The sequence below is a fragment of the Balaenoptera physalus genome (assembly GCF_965194825.1).
Source record: "Balaenoptera physalus genome assembly, chromosome: X".
Taxonomy (NCBI): Eukaryota; Metazoa; Chordata; class Mammalia; order Artiodactyla; family Balaenopteridae; genus Balaenoptera; species Balaenoptera physalus.
The window spans coordinates 121,662,872-121,685,218 of NC_138903.1; the positions used below are offsets into that span (position 1 = coordinate 121,662,872).

The 22,347-nt window shown below is 41.2% G+C and overlaps 1 long non-coding RNA gene across 1 annotated transcript; it reads left to right on the top strand.

Moving 5' to 3' along the window:
* The first annotated feature begins 9,080 nt into the window (after nucleotides 1-9,080).
* LOC309652037 lies at nucleotides 9,081-18,986 on the top strand. The gene is made up of 2 exons (XR_014258527.1): nucleotides 9,081-14,286; nucleotides 14,599-18,986. It is a non-coding gene; the product is annotated as an uncharacterized lncRNA (long non-coding RNA).
* The last annotated feature ends 3,361 nt before the right edge of the window (nucleotides 18,987-22,347 follow it).

Consider the following 22,347-nt stretch of genomic DNA (forward strand, 5'->3'; position numbering starts at 1 on the left):
TTGCATTTGGGCAATAGATTCGTACTACTAAGTTGCCTCTATTCCTGATGTTTTTCAGATCATTTTAAAGTCTGAAGATAAATTTGCCCCATCATCACCATGAAACATGTAAATGTTCACATAGTTCCAAATATCTATGTCCAAACACTGTCTCCCAGATTGTCATTTATGCCTGGAACTGGCAAAAGAACTCCTCCTTTGAACCTTGGATCAAAATTTGTGGTTTGGAAAATAGGCTCAGCCTTCTGAGGGGGGTGATTGGCTGGGGATGGGCTTTGTGGGGATCTGGGGTGGGAAAATACTTTGGAGTAACCCCTCAGATCAGATCACAGCAGGGGTGTCCCTGAGTTTTCAGGCACACCATTGGAGATGATTTTCTTCCTGTGTCCTCTATCCCCAGCTCCTTTCAGTGTGCAAACACTCCTGAATTAGATAATGCAATCAAAATAGTACCCACCGGGGTTGAGGCCTTGGACACAGTGGTGAAGGAGAGGGTTATAGAAAGTAGGAAGGAAAAATGAGAGAGGGAAGCTGGGATCACTGACGCGAACGTGGCTGGACCACTAGCTCTCTTCAGGGCTGGCCCAAATCCAGAACTTTGTATGCATATTCAACAGCTTTCTGTTCAATGTTTCCAAGTTTAAAAAAGTAAGAATGGTAACCCCTGCTTGAGTAAGATGTTGAAGGAGAACCTTGATAGAAGAATAAAAATAATGGCCAGTCTAGAATTAGAGTGGCCTTGAGGAAAAGCTCTGAAGAGGACCAACTGGGGATTTTGAATGGGGAAAACTTCCTGAACACAATCTCTTATGGGTGCCTGGAGCCTGTGATTGAGGAACTATTAGGATTTTTTTCCCTCCAAGCATGTCAGTACAAAGTTCTGGGTCATTTTAAGGAGTTGGGCATATGCAGAACCAAGATAGGTGTGGACTCCTACTAGAAAGTTCTAGTACCTTCTTTCCAGGAAAATAAACAGTTCCTGGGGATGCAAATTCAATTGCAGTTTATTCTTTGAAGTGTACTAGTTATCAGACTGACAACTAGGGCACTACAATTGCTTCATGGCAATAAATAAGCTATTATTTACTTCACCAAAGACTGCGATGGGATAGTCAGAAAAGCTGCTTTTTTTAAAAATTGAAGTATAGTTGATTTACAATGTTGTGTTATTTCTGATGTACAGCAAAGTGATTCAGTTATACATATATATATTCTTTTTCATTATGGTTTATTACAGGATACTGAATATAGTTCCCTGTGCTATACAGTAGGACCTTGTTGTTTATGTATTTTATATATAGAGGTGTGTATCTGCTAATTCCAAACTCTTAATTTATCCCTCCCTGCCTTTTCTCCTTTGGTAATCATAAGTTTGTTTGCTATGTCTGTGAATCTGTTTCTGTTTCGTAAATAAGTTCATTTGTGTCATATTTATATTCCACATATAAGTGATATTATATGGTATTTGTATTTCTCTGCCTGACTTATTTCACTTAACATAATGCCCTCCAAGTCCACCCATGTTGCTGCAAATGGCATTATTTCATTCTTTTTTATGGCTGAGTAGTGTTTCACTGTAAATATATACCACATCTTCTTTATCTGTTCATCTGTCGATGGACATTTAGGTTGAGAAAATCTTCTTTTAAATAGTTTAAACTGCCTAGATTTTTTTATCACTAAAATGTGCTCTACTAGATAGATATAGACAGACAGACAGACACAGACACACACAGACACACACAGACAGACAGACACACACACACACACACACACACAGAGGCTATCGTATTTTAAAGTTCACTATGGGCCAAGAGCTTACAGGACTTTTAATATGTTTTCATTTGTCACCTGCTCTGTAAATTCTGTCCAGGCCTCTATCAGAGCACTTATTTCATTGTATTTAAATGATTGTTTACATGCCTGGCTTCTGATCTGCTGAGATCCTTGAAGGTAGAAGCTGGGTTTCTTTCACCTTCTTGTGCCTAGGGCCCAGAGATGAGCCTGGCATATAGCAGACACTCATAAAGTGTAAAAGTGAAAGCGTACATGGCGTAAGGACATAAAATGTTTCCAGATCTTTAGGATAAAAATAAACTATCCAGGGACATCCCTGGCGGTCCAGTGGTTAAGACTCCGCGCTTCCACTGGTCGGGGAACTAAGATCCCGCATGCCGCGTAGCGCAGTCAAAAAAATAAAAATAAACTATCCATCTAATAGCACAATTGCATATCATGTTTAACTGTGGGCAGGTTATTATAATTTTTTTCTGAGATTGATCAGATATTACTAAGACTACAAACTTTATACAATACCAAATCAGTTTAATCTCTAGTCTCTTATATAGCATGCCATCTGATTGTAACCAGAGAGCTTCGTCTGTGGCATTGCCTTTTTGTTAAAGGGCAGCCGGGGGCAAAATTGTGAGGGGGATGAAGTCCGTCTTCGGCATCACCAATCTCCCCTATGATTAGCCTTCAAACATGTGTTTCCATCAATAAGAATTTGTTGACCATTTAGTGTGTACACAGTATTTTGCTAGACATCACAGCAAAAGATACAGAAGTCAAGGAGATAAGCCTAACCAATCCAAAACATTTAAGGAGAGATACATGACAAGGGACTAACTGCAGATGCTGAATTGTTTGGGAGCAGATTCTAACTGCTACAGGAGGTCAGAGGGAGGAGAAGATTGATGATGGAGGAACATTCTGGGAAGTCTTCCTGAAGGAGCTGGAGCTGGAGCTGGACTCTCAAAGATGGGGAGAATCTAACAAGGTAAAGGGCAAGAGGAGGTTATTCCAAGGAGGGAGATCAATGTGAGCAAAGACCAGGAAGCAAGCATGGCTGGTGTATGCCTTGAGCGTAACAAGGCGGCTGCCCCATAACAGAGTACCTCTTTGCTGGTTCAAAGTCAAAGCCTGCTGAGGAGGAAGGCAGGATATGTGAGTGCTAGGCACCCTGGCTGAGTCATGGTGGGGGTCTGAGCTCTTCTTACTCCTGGTTTCTATTGTAACTTTGCACTGTCTGTATTCAGTTGGTGGAGGAAGATGGCTGTGGTGGTTATGAAGTTCTCGACTACAGTACATTTCCTTCTCAGAACCAGCTGGTTCTCCCAACCAACTACCACCCCAAGTGCCTTGATAAACGTGCTGGACACCGAAGGAGATGGGACTGGCTAGAGGTTGGGTTTGAAGACGGGGCAGGAGCCAGATTATAAAGAATCTGATACCCGATCCGTAGAGTTTAGATGACAACAACACTTTTTTGTGATGTTTTATGCCTTACCAGAGTGCTCTTTGGCCTCACCTGGCTCGAGTCCCATGATATGATCTTCTTGTGAAAAACTTCAATCCTCTATCTCATGCCACTTTTCTGCCAACCACATTGCTGGTGCCTCTGCCAGATCTTACCTCATATAATAGCCTTAAGCCAAGGGTCGTAGGCAAACCCCCAGTTTCTGATGAGGTGTTTTCAGATATGAAAGGGGCAGTAGCACTTGTGATCATGCAGTAGATCTGGAACCAACATGGCCTTGGACTTAGCAAGCGAGTTCATTCCTGCTCCAATGTGTGGCAAGGATTCCTCAGTTACCCCCGGGGGGTAGCTTGCTGCTTCCATGAGCCTCCACCTCTTGGACCAGTTCTGGCAGATTCAGGTCCTTACACAATTAGACTGTAGAGACCCTTCAATCTCATCCTTAGCAGCAGGTAGTTAAAAGGACATGCTTCAGGGTCTTGGAATTATCAGCTGTAATGACCTTCAGACATCCTAAGCTCCTTCCCGCCCATGGGGCCTTGGCACTTGCTATTCCGTTGATCTGAAATGCTCTTTCCCTCCATCTTCACGTGGATGGCCCCTTATCATCATTCAGGTCTCTGCTCAGAAGAGCCTCCTTTGACTACCTTCACTAATACAGCTCCTCACACACATGTCGTCATCACTGCCTTTTGTACTAACTCCACTTAACTTCTTTTCCTAACACTTATAGCTCCCCAACCTTATATACTTACTTCTTTTTTGTCCTTTGCTCATGGCCTGACTATCTAACAGAATGTAAGTTCTGTGAGTTCAGGAACTTCGTCTGTCATGTTCCTGGCACCTAAAACAGTGCCTGGCAAATAACAGGCATTCAGTAAGTATTTTCTAAATTTATAATTATTATTACTATCTTTATTGTTATTGTTATCAACTGGGCTGAAAGAAAGGTATGAAGGTAATGGAAGTCAGTCAGGTTTCCCCTGTCACCACTGATTGCTATTTTATCCCTGAGGACCATGAGAAAGAAAAAAACAAAAATAAAATTTGAGTCCCATGTGGTAGCTTCAGGATGTCACGTGCAGGCCAAAATAGAATTCTGAAGAGTTCTGGGTGCCCACCATCCTCCATGGGACTCATTGTGACTTCCTGTGAGTCACCTCCTTCTGCCATGCTTCAATCCACCCCTTCCAGTCCTCTGCAATTCACATTGCCTGTGTAACAAGTTCACTTCATGACTTAGCCTTAAGTGAGACCTGGTTCTTCAGTGAAGAGACCATAACCCCAGCTGCTTCTTGAGCTGGCTGTAAGGCACGTCCCCACATTTCTTGGTACAGCAAGGCCAGTTTCTTCTTCACTCTCCAAAGCCAGTCTTGACCTACTGCCCCTCCACTCTCTTGTAAACAAAAACAACAAACAAGAAAAACAAACAAAACCCCCGAAATCCCTGCTCCTTTTGAGACTTACACCAGTCAGTTAGGTTAACTGTCCTTTAACCTTCCTGTTGCTGTCATCTCTTGGTCTCCTAGATACTCCTCTGTATTCACCAGGGACTTCGGCTGTAGGTCCATTCTTCCCCTCTATCCCAGGTCTTAACAGACATTCTGGTTGAAGTCAACAGCCGCATGAGCAGCCTGTTCAACACCTTGATCTTGAAGCTCCTTGACCTCCACCTCAGACACCCACGTCTCCCGTCTCACATTGGAATGTCTTGGGACCCCAGATGTGCTCTACCTCTAAGATCACAACTTCAGACATTCCTCCCTGGCTACAACTCTGTAGCTTTTCCATTTACTCAGCCAGTTTTCCCCCATGGCCTCGTCCCTCTACTGTCTCCCATTTTTAGTTTCCTCTCTATCCATCTTAGTGGATATCCATCTTAACATAATATGGTCCATCACTGTAATTGTCTCATCAGTATTCTTCAGGACCCTATTGCCAATATACCAAACTTATTTGTGCAGGGCTGGGCCTACAGTGAGGTGAGTAAGCCCCTGCCTCTTTTTCCCCACCTCATTTTCTCCCAAAATGTAAGGAGACGCTCAGTGTCAGGTGCCAATCCTACACCTGCATGACCCCGGGAATGAGTACCTCCTTAAATGTTGTGCCTAAGGAAGAAGGGTGGGGAGAAGCTCACTCCCCTCACCCTACTACCTAGGAAATTTCCAAACCTGGATGGATTCAATTAAATTACCTACTTTTTTTTTAATGCTTTTCTCGGCTTGGCTGAGCACTACCAGAAAAGGTCACACAGCAAGGTAAATTCATTGCACTGTAAATTCATAATTACTCACCTCAAGTGGTCCTTTAAACCTAGCCTAGAAATTCACTCATTGCGCACTCTGAACAATAACTATTTCAAATCTTTTACACTTTCCTCAAACCTCTGACTGTACTACTCACCTCCATCTCCACTCTCAGACGATGACTCGTATCTCTCTTCTCAGGGAAAATAGAAGCCATCAGACAGAACTCTCTTCAGATCTCCACCACCACATTTATAATCTTGGCTGCATCCTTCTCCCATGTTAGGATGAATTGTCATCTTCCTGTTACGGTCTATCTTTCTCTTCTGCTTTTTCTGGCATCTTGCCCAACTGATTGTCCTCTCTTTCTTCTTCTGTCTAAAATCTCTTCCTCTCTATCAGCTTATTCCTATCAGCATTTAAACATGCACCCGTCTTTTAAAAATATGCTTCTTTGGTCACATTTTTCTTTGCCAGACCACTGCCCCGTCTCTCTTGACCTTCACTGCCAAACTTCTTTTAAAACATTTCCCACACTTTGGGACTTCCCTGGTGGTCCAGTGGGTAAGACTGTGCTCCCAATGCAGGGGGCCCAGGTTCTATCCCTGGTGGGGGAACTAGATCCCGCATGCCGCAACTAAGGGTCCTCATGCCGCAACTAAGACCTGGCGCAGACTAAATAAATAAATAAATAAATAAATAAATAAATAAATAAATATTTAAAAAAATTGCCCACACTTTGTCATTAACACCCGGTCCTCCATCAACCACAATCTTGTCTCTGCCCATACCACCAACCACCATCAAGAAACCACTCTCACCAGTGATCTCGTTGTTTCTAAAGCTAATGGAAACTTCCAAGCCTTCAATTACCTGTCTTTTCAGAGGCATTCAACATTACTGATCATGTCCTCCTTCTCAAAATTTTCTTCCCTTGTCTTCCACAACAACATACAATCTTGATTTTCTCATATTTCTCTGGATGTTCCTTTGTGGTCTTTGTGTGAATTGTCCATTGACAGATTGTTTCCAGTGTGTGTCTGTGTGTGTGTATGTTTTTCAGCCATTAAAAAAGAAGGAAATCCTGCCACTTGTGACAAGTTAGATGTACCTTGAGGACATTATGCTAAGTGAAATAAGCCAGACAGAGAAAGACAAGAAAAAAAAAAGGTAATTAAAAAAAAAAAAAAAGGTAATTCTTTGAGGCGATGGATGTCTTAACTAACCTTATTGTGGTAATCATTTCACAAAATATGCGGATACCAAATCATCCCATTGTACACCTTAAACTTATACAATGTTATATGTCAATTATATCTCAGTAAAGCTAGAAAAAATATTTTAAAGTTATTTTTATTCACATTAAAATCTTGGAAGTTAGTTGTTCTTAACTTTGCCTGTACACTGGAATACCTGAGGAGCTTTTAAAAATTCCAGTGCCCAGACCAATATAATCTGCATCTCCAGGAGTGGGACCCAGGGCATTCGTATCTTTTAAGCTCCTGAGACTGGGATTGAATCATCCATTCTCCCCAACATCCATCACAAGATTGTTGTTTGGGGAATGTTATCATAGTTGTTTTTAGCTCTAAGCAGTGTTGCAAATGTGTATTTCTTCACTGAAGTGATCCTGAAAATTTTGGCTCCACAGGGTCAAATAGGGGTGAGAATCCTCACTTACCCTCTTCTCTTAGACACACATTCAATGCTCGTCGATATTGAGCATGCACTGACAACAAGGCGACATTGTCCCCAAAGAGAGGAGAATATTGGTTCTTGGATGATGAAAAACTTTTTCACTTTAATGTATAAGGCACAGATATACATCAGTCCATAAACAGATATGCAGTGTATCTGTAATATTAAAATGTCATGAGGGGGCAATTGGAAAAAAATGTCTGAAAAGACTCCTGGGGGTGGGAGGGCAATAATGAGAATAAAGGTTGGACACTGACATAGAGGGCTGGAGGAGTTCTGCCCTTCAGAAAGGCTTCAGAAGGACTCAGTTTAATTCAGCACTTTCTGTAATTTAGTTTGCCCCAGCACCCCTTTGAAACCTAGTTCCTATGAAGAAAACAAGTGCGGAAGTGGCACCATGGACTGCCAAAAAGAACTGGATCTAAAGTCCATATTTGCGGGACTTCCCTGGCGGTCCAGTGGTTAAGACTCTGTGCTTCCAGTGCAGGGGGCACGGGTTCAATCCCTGGTCGGGGAACTAAGATTCCACATGCTGCGTGGTACGGCCAAAAAATAGATAAATAAATTCCATATTTACTGTTCTGCAGCTACAGGTTCCACATTGGGCAAACCATTCCAGGCCTTGTTAGAAGGCCAGGCTGAATCCCGGCTCTGATATATACCAGGTGGGGTACCCTGGGCTTGGGCAAGACATTGAGCCTTCCTGAGTCTCACTTTGCTTATCTGTCAAATGTGGCTCCTAATAGTACCTACCTCCTAGGGTTTTTGTCAGAATCCAGGGCGTTGATGTCTGTCAAGATGTTGCAGCAGTGTCTGACACTTGGTAAATACCACCCAAGTGAGCAATGCCTGGTGCATAGTAACTGCTACCCAAGTGTTTGTTAAATTAAACGAACAGCTCTAGGTAAGCCATCCCCCATTGAGCAAACACTTCGTGCCTGCTGTGTTCAAGGCACCATGACATGTGCAAAGGGCATGAAGACATGACAGAAGTAAACCCTGCCCTCAGGGCTTCTACTGTCTTTCATGTGAGGCAATATGGATATGGAAATAGCTAGAACATAAAGCAGTGTGCGTGTAGGTAGTTTCATGAGTGGTGCCCAGTACTTTCCAAATAGAGGGGGGCAGACCCATATAGCAGGGATAGTGGAGAAACCATCGTCTAAACAGGTGAGATTTCACTTGGGTCTTGAGGACAGCACAGACATTGTGGTAGGTGGGAATTACTAGAAATGGGGTTGCAAATTATCACCACGCTGAAGAGCATGTAAACAGACTGTGAGGAGGGAAAGCCCAATGCGTGTTTACCAAACGGTGATTAATTCAGGTTCACTAAAGCATAAAGTTTGAGTATGGAAGTAGGAGGAAATTCCAGGGGTACAGACTGGAGCTGATAATGATTTCTGTAAGAATTTCTTTAATATTAATTTCTCCCAGATAGAATGCAAACATTAGGACATCAGGGTCTGTGTCTGTCTTGTTCTATGTTTTATCCCCAGGGCCTAGCATGGTACTTAGCAAAAAGTAGGGTCTCAAGAAGAAAATGTTGAATAAATGAATGAATGAAACCAATAGGTTTCAAGAAAAGATTAAAAAAATTTTTTTTTAATTAAAAAATTAAAAAAATTTTTTGGCTGCACTGCACGCCATGTGGGATCTTAGTTCCCTGACCAGAGATCGAACCTGCATACCCTGCATTGGAAGCTCAGAGTTTTAACCACTGGACCACCAAGGAAATCCCAAGAAAATATTTTAAAAGAAGATTTGGGCCATGGTGTCAGAATAGAGAAGCTTTTGAAGGAGAGAAAGATGTAAGATTAAATGTCATAGAAGTAGACTAGGTCTTTGGAAATGTTCAAAGTATATGCATCAAAAACAGAGAAATGTGAAGACCCTTTGCCCAGGAACCTGACTTTAAAATTAGCTTCTTAACCCACAGATCAGAAGTAAAGGAAAGTGGGAGGAGACACATGTGGGCAGGCAGCTGTCTCTGTGATCAGCTGAGCTGGTGAGGGGCCTTTTTGAGGCACACAGGGGAGGGACTGATTGGTGGGGCACCATAGGTCATAGAGCCATTGGTGGGCCTGGGCTGCTCTACCTGCATGGAGGCAGCAGGAATTTGAACCCAGGAATGACAACCTCAATAAAGCTTGGGGCCAGATTAGAGGGCTTCTTAGAGACTGATGTCCATGGGCTTACCAGTGGCTCCGGAAGTCCACTACCACCAAAACCACCAGACTTATGCTGGCCTGAGGGCATGGGGCCACACGCTGGGTATTCAGTCGTGTTGGGATTGTGACGAAGGACTAGGAGGAAAGCACAGCAACGACTGGGGGACTGGGAATGCTTCAGCCTTTGCATCAGTTGTTGTCCTTATTGTTTTTTGACTTGGTAACAAGAAAGTTTCTAATTGTACTCTCATGTCTGAAGTCAGATTTATAAACATACTGTACACCAGAAGTTGAATTTTATGTAGCCTGCTGGAAACTTGAGATGACCACAAGATCAGGTGCTTCAGAAGCAGAAACAGACCAGGATTTTGTGCCAGCTTTTCCACTTCCTAGCTGTGGGACTTTGGGCAAATCTGCAAGTCTCTCTGTGTCTCAGCTTTCTCATGTGTAAAATGCAGATAGTAGTGGCATCTATCTCATAGGGTGGTCGGAAAGATTAAAGGAAGTAATGTTTGGCAAAGGCTTGGTATGTAATGACTAGGCGCTGACCTCAACCCACAAAGCCTCTTAGGTAGCTGTCCTACATACAGGACGGAGGACAGAATCACTTTGCCTTATCTGAAATCCGAGGGCCAAAAGCATCATCCAGAAAAGAAAAAGTCCATAAATTCGACCTCATTAAAATTAGAACGTTTGTTCTGCAAAAGCCCAAACAAAGAGGATGAAAAGACAGTCTACAGTCTGGGAGAAAATATCTTCAAACCGTATATCTGACAAAGGACTGGAAACTCACAAAACTCAACCATAAAAGCAAATAATTCAATCAGAAATTGGACATAAGACATGAATAATCATTTCACCGAGGAGAATATACAGGTGGCAAATAAGCCCATAAAAAGATGTCCAATGTGATTAGGTCAACATCATTATCAGGAAAATGCAAATTAAAACCAAAATGGGATATCACTACACACCTATCAGAATGACTAAAGTAACAAATAGTGAAAACATCAAATTCTGGCAAGGATATGGAGAAACTGGATCACTCATGCATTGCTGGTGGGGATGTGGTGGAAATGTGAAATTGTACATCCATTCTGGAAAATAGTTTGGCGGTTTCTTTAAAAAATAAACATGCAACTACCATATGACCTAGCAATTTCACTCCTGGCCATTGGTTCCAGAAAATGAAGACTTGTGTTCATGTAAAAACTTGTACATGAATGTCCATAGCACCTATATTTGTAACAGCAAAAAACTTGGAAACAGGTCAGATGCCCTTAATGGAATACGACCCAGCAATGAAAATGAATGAACTATTGGTACATGCAACAACCTGTATGACTTGCCAGGGAACGATGCTGAGTGAAAAGAGCCAATCTCAAAAGGTTACATACTCTATGATTTCATTTATATAACATTCTTATAATGATAAAATTATAGAAATGGCAAAGAGATTAGTGGTTATCAGGGATTAGGGTCTGGGAAGGGGGTGCATGTGATTATTAAAAGGCTACAGGAGGGATCCTTGTGGTGAAGGAACAGCTCAGTATCTTGACTGTGGTGGTAGATACATGAAACTACATATGTGATAAAATTATATAGAACTAAATACACTCACATTCGTGTGCGTGCATGCACACACACACACACACACACAAATGAGTACAAGTAAAAGTGGGGAAATGTGAATTAGATCAGCAGATCGTGCTAATATCAACCTGTTGGTTGTACTGTAGTTACCAAGATGTTACCCTTGGGGGAGCCTGGATATCAGGTACATAAGATCTCTCTGAATAATCTCTTACATTTGCATGTAAATCTACAGTTTCTCAATAAAATTTTCAATAAAATATATTATAAACAGATGATTAATTGTAAAACCAAATCGGAAAATAAATTTTTGTAAAAAGGAAATGAGAGACAACCTTTAAGTCAGAGAGGCAAGTGGTAGAACTCCCAGGCCACCTCAGGTCTTTTGGCAATTTCTGCCCAGTGTACCATGTAAAGAATCCTTATCTGAGGTCCTGTCTGGGCTTGTGGGACAGTGTGCCTCATCTGTGATGTCTGTCCTGCATGCAGGACGATGAGTCCTTAAAACAAGTGCTACACGTTTGCCCCCCATTCTGTGATGGTGTGGCATTGTGACCCTGGGGGTCAGGGAAGGGATTTTGAGGCAGTGGGGCCTGGTTAGTGCTCTACAAATCCCGAAACTGTAGGCCACTCCTTACAAGTCCAGTCAGAGACCCATTAGTGTGCAGGCTTGTATACTAGCTGTCTCCTTAAGGGATGAGAGCCATGGCTCTTCTAACAGTAGCTGATATTCACTGAACATGTCCCAGTGGCTAGGCCTTGTGCTAAGTGCTTTACATAAATTAATTTAGTTGATCCTCACGGCAGCCCTGTTACTTACTTTCAAAAACCAGGCTTTCTGGTGCCCAGGTGCCTCAACCCTGGCCCGTTTGGTGTTCTGCTTGCCCACAAGATCCTTGGCTGATACCTAGTTCTTCCTAGAGCAGATGAGAGGTCCTGGAGATTGGGCTCTGAGCATCCTTTCCCCTCAAGCTTCTCCTACCTGTGCCCCAGGATTGCTGGCCAATTAGAAAGTGGCCAAGTGTGACTCTGCAGGGACCCTGGGCTCCCTCTGCCTATAACATCCTATGGTCACAAGCAGTGCTGCAGGGCGGGAATCTTGGCTAACAATGGCTGATATCTATGGGGCATTTACTAGGTGCCAGACACTGTGCTCAGCCAGTTAGAGTGCCACTCTCATCCTCACATTTCATCCCCACCAGCATCCCATGAAGTTGGTAGGATTTCCATCCCCCCTTTCCTGATAAAGAGACCAAGGTGAAGTTGCCCAAGTACACAGAGCTGGTCCATGGAGAGCAGATGTTTGAACCCAGGTCTGGCTGATGCAGCAGCCCATGATCACTTTCAGGGGTCTTTCCAGAACTTAGATAGGCGCTCAGTAAATATGTGAGGAATGAATGAAAGGTCACTCAATAAAGCCCGCCCTTTGGCAGTGCCAATCTAATAAGCAGTCCTCATATTATTTTCGGGTGCACATCTTCTGACCTTGTCTAGTGTGCTCAGTTGAACAGCACAGCTGAGTGTAATTTGAGACAGAAAATTGAATGGGGTTCTCTTCGTTTAGTGTGAACTTCATTGAGGTAAACTCCCGATGCACTTCAGAAGCCTCCAGGGGCATCATCAAAGATACATATGTAAAGCCTTGTGAGGATGAATGTCCTATCTAATTGGTCCCACGTGGACACCAGGATTGGAGAGGTCACTATGTGAAGAAGCTTGTTGGACTTCTCTAAGCCTCCAATGACATCTTCCTCCTCCAAGTTGCAATTACATTCTTGGGGCTGGATTGTTTAATGTTTTTCTTTTCAATTGAAGTATAGTTGATTTACAATGATCCAGGTGTACAGCAAAGTGACTGAGTTATACATACTTATATATATAGTTTTCAGATTCTTTTCCATTATAGGTTATTACAAGATATTGAGTATAATTCCCTGTGCTATACAGTAGGTCCTTATTGTTTATTTTATGTATAGCAGTGTGTATCTGTTAATCCCAAATTCCCAATTTATCCCACCCCCACTATCCCCTTTGGTAACCATAAGTTCGTTCTCTAACTCTGTGGGTCTGTTTCTGTTTTGTAAATAAATTCATTTATATTATTTTTTCAATTTCACATATAAGTGATATCATATAGTATTTGTCTTTCTCTGCCTGACTTACTTCACTAAATATGATAATCTCTAGGTCCGTCCACATTGCAAATATTGAAGATGGCAATATTTCATTCTTTTTTATGGCTGAGTAATATTTCATTGAATATATCTATATATCTAAATATCTATATCTATATATCTATATCTATACTATGTCTATATACACCACATCTTCTTAAGCCAATCATCTGTTGATGGGCACCTGTGTTGCTTCCCTGTCTTGGCTATTGTAAATAGTGCTGCTATGAACATTGGGGTGCATGTATCTTTTCAAATTAGAGTTTTCATCTTTTCCAGATATATGCCCAGAAGTGGGATTGCTGGATCATATGGTAACTCTATTTTTAGTTTTTTTAAGGAACCTCCATACTGTTCTCCATAGTGGCTGTATCAATTTACATTCCCACCAACAGTGCAACAGGGTTCCCTTTTCTCCACACCCTCTCCAGCATTTGTCATTTGTAGATTTTCTGATGATGCCCATTCTAACGGGGTGAAGTGATACCTCATTGTAGTTTTGATTTGCATTTCTCTAATAATTAGCGATGTTGAGCATCTTTTCATGTGCCTGTTGGCCATCTGTATGTCTTCTTTGGAGAAATGTCTATTTAAGTCTTCTGCCCATTTTTTGATTTTTTTTTTTTTTGATATTGAGCTGTATAAGCTGTTTGTATGTTTTGGAAATTAAGCCACTGTCAGTTGCATCATTTGCAAATATTTTCTCCCACTTCGTAGGTTGTCTTTTCATTTTGTTTATGGATTCCTTTGTTGTGCAAAAGCTTTTAAGTTTAATTAGGTCCCATTTATTTATTTTTGCTTTTGTTTCCATTACTCTAGGAGACGAATCCAAAAAAATATTGCTGTGATTTATGTCAGAGTGTTCTGCCTATGTTTTCCACTAGAGGTTTTATAGTATCCGGTCTTACATTTAGATCTTTAATCCATTTTGAGTTTATTTTTGTATATGGTGTTAGGAAGTGTTCTAATTTCATTCTTTTACATGTAGCTGTCCAATTGTCCCAGCATCACTTATTGAAGAGACTGTCTTTTCTCCATTGTATGTTCTTTCCTTCTTTGTCGTAGATTAATTGACCATAAGTGTGTGGGTTTATTTCTGGGCTCTCTATCCTGTTCCATTGACCTATGTGTCTGTTTTTGTGCCAGTATGACACTGTTTTTTTTTTTTTTTTTAAGATTTATTGATTGATTGATTGATTGCTATGTTGGGTCTTCGTTTCTGTGCTAGGGCTTTCTCCAGTTGCGGCAAGCGGGGGCCACTCTTCATCGTGGTGTGCGGGCCTCTCACCATCGTGGCCTCTCCTGTTGCAGAGCACAGGCTCCAGACGCGCAGGCTCAGTAGTTGTGGCTCACGGGCCCAGTTGCTCCACGGCATGTGGGATCCTCCCAGACCAGGGCCCGAACCCGCGTCCCCTGCATTAGCAGGCAGACTCTCAACCACTGCGCCACCAAGGAAGCCCCGACACTGTTTTGATTACTGTAGCTTTGGAGTATAGTCTGAAGTCACAGAGTGTGATTCCCCCAGCTCCCTTTTTCTTTCTCTAGGTTGCTTTGGCTATCTTTGCATCTATGTTCATCAGTTATATTGGCCTGTAATTTTCTTTTTGTGTGGTATCTTATTTATTTATTTATTTATTTTTATTTCTGGCTGTGTTGGGTCTTTGTTGCTGCGCACAGGCTTTCTCTAGTTGCAGTGAGCGGGGGCTACTCTTTGTTATGGTGCGTGGGCTTCTCATTGCAGTGGCTTCTCTTGTTGCGGAGCACAGGCTCTAGGCGCGCAGGCTTCAGTAGTTGTGGCTTGCGGGCTCTTGAGTGCAGGGCTCAGTAGTTGTGGCGCATGGGCTTAGTTGCTCCACGGCATGTGGGATCTTCCCGGGCCAGGGCTTGAATCTGTGTCCCTTGCATTGGCAGGCAGATTCTTAACCACTGCGCCACCAGGGAAGCCCTGTGTGGTATCTTTGTCTGGCTTTGGTATCAGGGTAATGGTGGCCTCATAGGACTGTTTAATGTCTAAGCCCATTAGGTTACCTGGGAGAACAACTTGTGGGGGGTTTAGGCCACACACGCTATCCTTCAAGAGATTTTGTCTCTCTCCTCCCACCTCCTCAAAGAGGTGGTAGAGAGGAACATTTGAACTGTGATAGGAATAGGAGAGGGCAAAGGAATTAAAAAGCATGAGGTTGGGGGGAGATATATAAATGTTATAAATGTAGAGGATCATGCTAACAAGTGAAAATGGGAGCTGTATTCCTGGGTAGAGCCTATAAAGGGTTTGTGACTGAGATGTGGGGAACACAGAGGTGGAAGGAAAAATGGAAAGGGAAATTAGGAGCTTAAATATATATAGCTCAGACTCTGATGGGAAGAAGGAAGCCTCAAAAAAGACCTAGAGACTGGAAGTGGCACTGTCTCAGGTGGCTAAAGTTTAGAAGAAAGGAAAGTTCCACATGCCATCCTCTAAGAAGGAAGTAATCTGCATGGGTTATGGATTCCCAGTACCCCAAATGTGGTAGCTTTCTGATATGATTGCTCACTTGGCAGATTTCTCCCAAGTGGACTCTGGACAACTAGCATGGACTGGTTGGCCCTTTGGTGAAGAGGAAACCATACAATCTTTTCTTTTTAGAAAATTTCCAACTTTATTGAGCTGCAATTTAGATACAATAAGATTCACCCATTTTAAGTGTATAGTTGGATGAATTTTAGTAATTGTATAAAGTCATATAACCACCACCATAATCAAGTTACAAGACAGTTCTGTGACCCTAAAAGATTTCCTTGTGCCCTTTTTTCTTTCTTTCTTTCTTTTTTATTTATTTATGGCTGTGTTGGGTCTTCGTTTCTGTGGGAGGGCTTTCTCTAGTTGTGGCAAGCGGGGGCCACTCTTCATCGCGGTGCGCGGGCCTCTCACTATCGCGGCCTCTCTTGTTGCAGAGCACAGGCTCCAGACGCGCAGGCTCAGTAATTGTGGCTCACGGGCTCAGTTGCTCCGTGGCATGTGGGATCTTCCCAGACCAGGGCTCGAACCCGTGTCCCCTGCATTGGCAGGCAGATTCTCAACCACTGCGCCACCAGGGAAGCCCTCCTTGTGCGCTTTTATACTCTTCCAAGACTCCTGACCTCAAGCATCCACTGCTTTGCTTTCTGCCACTGTACTCTTCTGTGTTTGACTTCTTTCACTTAGCACAATATTTTTGAGATTTATCCATGTTGTTGGGTCTATCAGTGGTTTGCTCCTTTTAACTGCACAGTTTGTTATCTGTTTATCAGTTGATACACACTTGAATTGTTTCCAGTTTGGGACTATTATGAATAATGCTGCTAGAACTTTGGAGTGTATGTCTTTTCTGGACATATATTTTCAGTTCTTTTGGGTATTGATACCAAGAAGTGGAATTGCTGGGCTATATGTTAGTGCATGTTTAATTTTATGATGTATAGTATATAAAATGTCCTGCCATACTGTTTTCCAGAGTGGTTGGAACCACTTTGGATTCCCACCAGTAATTTCTATGAGAGATCCTATGCTCCGTATCTTTGCCAACATATGATGTTGTCAATCTTTGTAACATTAGCCATTTGAATAGGTATATAGTGATATATCATTGTGGTTCTAATTCACATTTTCTTTATGACTAATGATCTTGAGTATCTTTTCATGTGCTTATTGGCCATTCATATACTTTCTTTTGTCAAATGTCCGTTCAAACATTTTGCCCATTTTTAAAAAATTTTCTGGCTTTAAATTTATTTTTGAGTTGGCCATAAAAATATAACCCTTAGTTTTAACACACTTCATAAACAGATTCAAGGAATGCAACTTATTAACACCATAGTAAACACATTTTGCCAGTTTCTTAAATGAGTTGTTTGTCTTCTTACTGAATGATAGGAGATATTTATATATTCTGAATACATGTCAGATGTATTGCAAATAATTTTTCTCCCTGTCGGTGGCTTGCCTTTTTCTTTTCTTTTTTTTAAATTAATTAATTTATTTTTAAAATATTTATTTATTTATTTGGCTGCTATGGGTCTTTGTTGCGGCACGCGGGATGTTTTAGTTGCAGCATGCGGCATATTTAGTTGCAGCATGTGGGATCTAGTTCCCTGACCAGGGATTGAACCCAGGCCCCCTACATTGGGAGTGCGGAGTCTTAGCCACTGGACCACCGGGGGAAGTCCCTTTATTTTCTTAATAGTAACTTTTCAATAGCAGAAGTTGTAAATTTTGATGAAGTCTAATTAATCAATTCTTTTCTTTTATGTACTAAGAAATCTTTGCCTACTGCAAAGTCCCCAAATTTTCTCCTGTGGATATTGAGTTGTTCAGCACCATTTCTTTCAAAAACTGTCCTTGTTTTTTTCGTTTCTTTTTGTTTGTTTGTAATTCTTCTGTTTTCTCGCTATACTTGCACTTTACTGAGGTAACGTTCTGTCGTCTCCATCTGTTAACAACCCTCTGGACCTAGACTATAAGTGGAAATTCTGCTGTTGTTGAGAAATGATGCCTAATTGTAAGGAATATCAGCAAGTATATTTGACCATGGCATTTGGTCAAAGTTTTGTGGATGTGGAACTTGTGCTACCACATTCTCCGTGGTTTGCTAGCTTGTTGGAACTTTGGAAAGATGGAAAAATCGGGGGTTAAAGCAATAGAATTTGGAAGATGTTGAAGAATCTATATCAGTTCCAGGGAACGAGGTCCCAGACTGCAAGCATGCACTTGAGTGAGGCCCCTGTAGCTGGATGGAGCAGAACAGGGAAAAAACTTTATGTATAATTTGGGATTTAAGTTTCTTTGAGGGAACAGATAAAAGATAGTTTATTGGTGCTTTAATTTTTCTAGGGGAATAGAAGACAGATTAGGAAAAGGTATTAGAGTTTAGTTTTCAAAAGTGATGGTAAATTTGGTACAGTTTCAAATACCGTGGATATTATCCAGTGTATATTCGTCTAATTTCTAAATTATGAAGTAATCACTGACCTTAAATATGCTTCTCTGCGCATACATGCACACTGTGATGGTTAATTTTATGTGTGTCAACTTGGCTGGACCATGGTGCCCAGATATTTGGTCAAACATTATTCTGGATGTTTCCATTCAGATTATGCACACACACACACACACACACACACACACGCACAGACACACACACAGACACACACACACACACATAAAACTAGTAGTATACCCTTCACGTTATCTTGTTCCTTACTACTTCTTTTTTTCCACATATTAATATTTTGGGGAGATTGTTCCAAATTTCACATATAGATCTACTTCATTCTTTTTCACAACAGCATGATATCCCCTTGTATGTGTATACTATGTTTATTTAACCAGTCTCCCATTTATGGACAGTTTTATTACTATATTTTTATTTTTTTATTATTTTTTAAACATCTTTATTGGTGTATAATTGCTTTACAATGGTGTGTTAGTTTCTCCTTTATAACAAAGTGAATCAGTTATACATATGTTCCCATATCTCTTCCCTCTTGCATCTCCCTCCCTCCCACCCTCCCTATCCCACCCCTCTAGGTTGTCACAAACCACCGAGCTGATCTCCCTGTGCTATGCGGCTGCTTCCCACTAGCTATCTATTTTACATTTGGTAGTATACATATGTCCATGCCACTCTCTCACCCTGTCACATCTTACCCTTCCCCCTCCCCATATCCTCAAGTCCATTCTCTAGTAGGTCTGTGTCTTTATTCCCGTCTTGCCACTAGGTTCTTCATGACCTTTTTTTTTTCTTTTTTTTCCCCTTAGATTCCATATATATGTGTTAGCATACTGTATTTGTTTTTCTCCTTCTGACTTACTTCACTCTGTATGACAGACTCTAACTCCATCCACCTCACTACAAATACCTCCATTTCATTTCTTTTTATGGCTGAGTAATATTCCATTGTATATATGTGCCACATCTTCTTTATCCATTCATCTGTTGATGGACACTTAGGTTGCTTCCATGTCCTGGCTATTGTAAATAGAGCTGCAGTGAACATTGTGGTACATGCCTCTTTTTGAATTATGGTTTTCTCAGGGTATATGCCCAGTAGTGGGATTGCTGGGTCGTATGGTAGTTCTATTTTTAGTTTTTTAAGGAACCTCCATACTGTTCTCCATAGTGGCTGTATCAATTTACATTCCCACCAACAGTGCAAGAGGGTTCCTTTTTCTCCACACCCTCTCCAGCATTTATTGTTTGTAGATTTTTTGATGATGGCCATTCTGACTGGTGTGAGGTGATACCTCACTGTAGTTTTGATTTGCGTTTCTCTAATGATTAGTGATGTTGAGCATTCTTTCATGTGTTTGTTGGTAATCTGTATATCTTCTTTGGAGAAATGTCTGTTTAGGTCTTCTGCCCATTTTTGGATTGGGTTGTTTCTAGGCATCGTTTTAAGAGTGAATGCATGTTCTCATTTAATCTTTACAACAAACCTGTGAGGTAGGTACTGTTATTATCCCTATTTTAGAGAACACTTAGTATCAGAAAAGTTAAATCACACCACTTTCAAGCTCCAGAAACAGGATTAGAACTGAGGTTTGTCTGACAATAAAATCTTGGATTTAACAAACAAACTGTTAATTTTTAAATGGATAGACTCAAGAGCCTCATGGAAGATATCTAGAAGTAAAAGAACTTGGTGTTGGAGCACAGGTAAAGGGACTGTGTTGTCAACTAATTTTACAGCTAAAACCTGGCATCTTTTAATCAGTTAAATCAATTAAGCAAGGTCATTTTTTGTGAGATACTAGAAGTATGACTAATGGACTGTGGGTCTAGTGGGAAACCTTAACAATTACTTTTGAACTCTGAATATTTTGGATGCTATAGAAACAATTCACAAACCCTACCAATAAATATCTTAAAAGTTTTTCCATGTAAGCATCTCAAACAAAGGTTGTATCTATGGTTACCTGTGGCTGTCTCCTCCACATTTTCTCTGGCTCCCATTTAGATGGATAATTGGAGTGAGCTGTACTAATTTCTGAGCATTTGAAATGGAATGCCTAGTTCAATCATTGTTAGGAAAAATAAGAGTAGCCTCCAAATGGCTTTGTTCATATTGAAATGGCATACTTTTCCATTGTTGAACTAGAGTCTTAACTTTTACAAATACCAAATATGACTCAAAACTATTCACATTTAAGAAGTATGCCCTAGTAGCTCTTAATGTTCTGATATGGACTGATCCCAAGATATCTAAGGTTAAAAAAAAAAGTATATGTAGTATGTTGCTGTTTATATAAAAAAGGGAGCATGCATATTTGTATTTGGAGATAAATGCATTAAAATCTCTAAAAGGATGTATAAGAAGAAAACAAAAGAAACATGTCCTAGTAATGGGCATAAAAATAATGTTTAAAATCTAAGTTTAAATTGTTAATGAAATGTGCAAAATCACTACACACACACACACACACAATGGAACAGTGAATTTTGTGCTACATTAGACCACTGTATGCTTTCATACCGTATTGGTTGTTTTTCTTGTGTAATTTAAAAACCCAAACCAACTCTGCTAATTAAGCTCTCCCTGGCCAGGAGCTCACTTGGATCCCTGACAGTCCCTAGTTAAAGCCTAGTTTGTAGTTTCTGACAGCAAACTAAGACCCTCTTGTTGGCTTCAGGAAAACTGGCTGGTTTTAGCCCCTGGCATTATTTTGGCAGTACCCTCATCCCAACAGGTCACCAGTCCTCTTGACCATAACTTACAAATGTGCCAGATTTTTCTTGGTTGCTTTTTGTTTGAGACAGGTAGTAGTAGTAGGGATGAAATTATTGTTAGCTTGGTTTTGATTTATGACAAATCATCTTGTAAACAGGAATAAGGTGGTATATTGGGATGATAAATTAAGGGCAAAAGCAACTAAATCAAATTACTTGAAGGAATATATGTGCTTGGGGAATATATTTTAATTCTTCCATTTATTGCTTCTTAATTAGTCCATAACTCAGAAGGTTAAAAACACCATAGACAAGTGACATTTTATGAAATAAAATCTTTAAAATGTGCTTTTTCCGATAGTGGCGCTCGATGTGATAGTATTCAGTAATTTTTTTAACAATTTTATTTATTTTTTGTTAACATGCTTGGAAATAGGAAAAGAGGCTGCGTCAGAAAAGTTCAGTACGTTTTTTAAAAAGTAAATTTATTTATTTTATTTATTTTTATTTTTGGCTGCTTTGGGTCTTTGTTGCTGCCCGCGGGGCTTTTCTCTAGTTGTGGTGAGCGGGGGCTACTCTTAGTTGTGGTGCGCGGGCTTCTCACTGCGGTGGCTTCTCTTGTTGTGGCTCGCGGCCTCTAGGCGCGCAGGCTTAGTAGTTGTGGCGCACAGGCTTAGTTGCTCCGCGGCATGTGGGATCTTCCTGCACCAGGGCTCCAACCCGTGTCCCCTGCATCGGCAGGCGGATTCTTAACCACTTTGCCACCAGGGAAGCCCCAGTACTTTTATTATTAAATCCACCTCATCTCCTTTTATGTGACTCCTTGCCAGAAAAGAAATGGCCTAAGAATTTCCACGTGCCTGATTTGACATTTCTAAGAAGTCTTATAGTACTTTGATTTCACAAATATATTACCCAAAGTAACAGGTTTTTATAACCCTTGCCCTTTAAGGAGCCCAAAACTAATCTCAGAGGGAAATGACAAACCTTGCAAAAAATTATAAATATTATTTCTCTCCCCTATATTGTCTTGTGGTGTCGCTTAACTGAAACTCCCCAGTCTGTGACCTTGAGAAACCTAGAGGGCTAAACAGGAGGAGTAGAATATTGAAGGTCATCCCCTCCACAGCTACCCAAAAAGGGGAGCAAATATTCATTATAACAGGTAAGTGTTTTTACAATTATGGCAGATGGTGATTGAAGCAAAGGCAATTCAGAAGGGGAGACACACGAAAGCAATAATTTTGAATGTTTGGCATTTGTTTTGAAACTACCTTACTACCCTACACCCTTTACCATCTGTCTGTTATCCCTCCCAACACCCACCTCTGTCTTCCCACAGGGCTCCATTGTCTGCAGTTCCTGTTTCTCAGGGGCGGAGCTGTGGGAGGCAGCCATGGGTGCCATAATAGGCACCTGCGGCCAGCACAATGGGCTGTGGGTGCTTGTGGGAGAGACAGATTGATGTATTGTGCATGGGGGAGGAGGGCTGTCACTTGAATCCATGTGAACCCAGGCTTT